At 44.6% G+C, this 2,295-nt stretch overlaps 1 non-coding gene across 1 annotated transcript; it reads right to left on the bottom strand.

Annotated features, from left to right (window-relative positions):
- Positions 1-693: 693 nt before the first annotated feature.
- On the bottom strand, positions 694-860 carry LOC136424858 (U1 spliceosomal RNA). The gene has a single exon (XR_010753940.1). It is a non-coding gene; the product is annotated as a U1 spliceosomal RNA (small nuclear RNA).
- Between the last annotated feature and the right edge of the window lie 1,435 nt (positions 861-2,295).

Here is a 2,295-nt window from a genome sequence, read left to right as displayed (position 1 = left end):
CACTCTTGTGTGTTTCTTGATTACATTTCTAGTTAAGCCATTTTTTCTGACTTGTGTGCATGTGTATGTCTGTGCGTGTGCGTGTGTGTGTGTGTTTCTGTGTGTGTGCTTGCATATGTGTGTGTCTATTTTTACCAGCACAGTCATATAGCATACAAGGAATTACACATTCACAACTTGGTCATACTTGTTAATGAAAAATTAGCAGATTCATACGTAGCTTCAGGCAAAGTGCGGGAAAATCACACCAAAATCACATGCCTGGTCATACACACTAGGAAGTTGGAATGTAACAACAGACAGTCTCACAGCGCCACCTATCAACACAGGTTAGTACTGCATTACTCCGTAAACAAGGTGCAGTGCGATTGTGTACTAGTATGTGTGCGGCGTCTTTCTTCACAAAATAAACAGCTTGTGATGGTGACTACACTCCCTGTAACTCGACGGTTGATCTATTGGAAGGGCCTGCTACTAAGAATCTTTATCAGAATATTCATTCCCAGTGTCATCATTTTCTTCTCAATGACGCATTGTTTACACAATAACATGTTTTGGGAATCGTAGGTATACACGCACATGCAAGCCAACCATGATGCTTCACCACGTATTATGTTGTCTGTACTACGCGCCATCGTGCAGCGTGGTGAATGGAGAGAGGACTGTAAGTGTATTATTTTTGGATTGTAAGGGCGGGGGTTAGCGCGAACGCAGACCCCCACTATCATAAATTACGCAGCCGAGTTACCCGCATTTGGGGTAATCGAAGGGGTCATCCCAGACCGGGAGTGCAATGGTCGGGCCTCACCCTTGACGGACGTCCGTGCGTGATCAACGTGCCATCTCTGCCAGGTAAGTATGACCATAATGGGCCACTAAAAACGACCCACTTCAAATTAGAAACGTTATCTATTGTGGGATGCAATATATGATTGCTCATAAAACTGTATTAGTAGTACAAATAACATTGTATTTTATTTCATGTCATAATATATGAAGTATTTAAGTTTCCCTTGTTGATGATTTTTCTAAATAGATTATAGTTGATGCACTGTTGTTAATCAAATGTTACTGTGGGGGAGTATTTCGGTAACCATATGACGTTGCGACATAATCTAGTGACGTCATATTCTCGCAAAATCTCGCGGAAACACGCGAGAGTTTAATTCGGATAGGAGGAGCGCGCAATAATATAATATCAGGTGTATTTGCAGCCAGTGCCACAGGCAGGTACCCAATGTGTAGGGTAATGAGGCTGTTTAACGTGTTAACGCAATGTTCTCTTATAGATATTTGTAGCCTGGTCCCAGTCTCTAGGGTCGGCTTAGTGGTGTTTTACCGGGCCAGTCAGTTTCTGATGGCCTTCCTACCTCTGGCTGCCATCCTACTTCCGCTACACCCTACTTCCGCTGTCTTCCTACTTTTCCGTCGGTGGCGAACTAATTAATCCAAGGCCGTTAACAACACCCCGAGCGGGCTAAGCTGTCTGGGCGGGCGGGGTCACTCACAGTACCGTAGAAATATCGGGGAGCCACCGAGGGTATGGTTTCCAGGCTAAGATATTTGTAGTAATAGCAGTTTCCGCGCCCCAAGAATCGCGATATGTCATCGTCCTGAAAGTAATAGGGATCAGGGAAGCCTTTCAGAGAGGCTATTAACATGTCCGCGCAAGGGTTATTCACATATCTGCGCAAGGGTAATTCACATGTTGACGCAAGGGTAATTCACACGTACGCGAAGAGCAATCTACTGAACAGACATAAACGATCTCCTCCAGCATTAAAAACCTACAGACTAGGCCCATGTTGAAAATCGCGAATCAGCGCTCGCCCCAGAAAATAATCGCCGGCGCTCCTAGAAGTCTTTGAAGGATGCTACTAGGTTCGAAATACTTTTTGTGGCCAGGTTGTAACCTCAGCCAAGAATTAGGTTGCCATTAGCATTTTAAGTTGCCGCAGGTCGAAGGCCATAATCTTGAGCTCTACAAGTATTTATCGTAAGCAAATTCGATCAAAACACCGATTCAGCGAAAAAGCAACGCCGGACGCTGGCCATTGGACTGTACCAAACTATTTTCAAGAGGGGGGTGACGTTCTTTAATTCTGTAAAACATGAAAAAACTGCTACGGTGCCCAAAATCTCCATACATAATCTGGGCCTGAATAACTACCGAGATGCCAAATTTCAAACAAATGCGTCATAAGGATCCTGAGTTATATCGCATTAGACATACAGAAACAGCCCCCCCCCCCCAGAGGAGGTAACAATCCTTGCTCGAGCTCCGAAAACAGTGAT

The sequence above is a fragment of the Branchiostoma lanceolatum genome, chromosome 18 (assembly GCF_035083965.1).
Source record: "Branchiostoma lanceolatum isolate klBraLanc5 chromosome 18, klBraLanc5.hap2, whole genome shotgun sequence".
NCBI classification, from domain to species: domain Eukaryota; kingdom Metazoa; phylum Chordata; class Leptocardii; order Amphioxiformes; family Branchiostomatidae; genus Branchiostoma; species Branchiostoma lanceolatum.
Note: the sequence above shows the minus strand (reverse complement) of the source record. Positions and strands in the feature narration are given on the sequence as shown.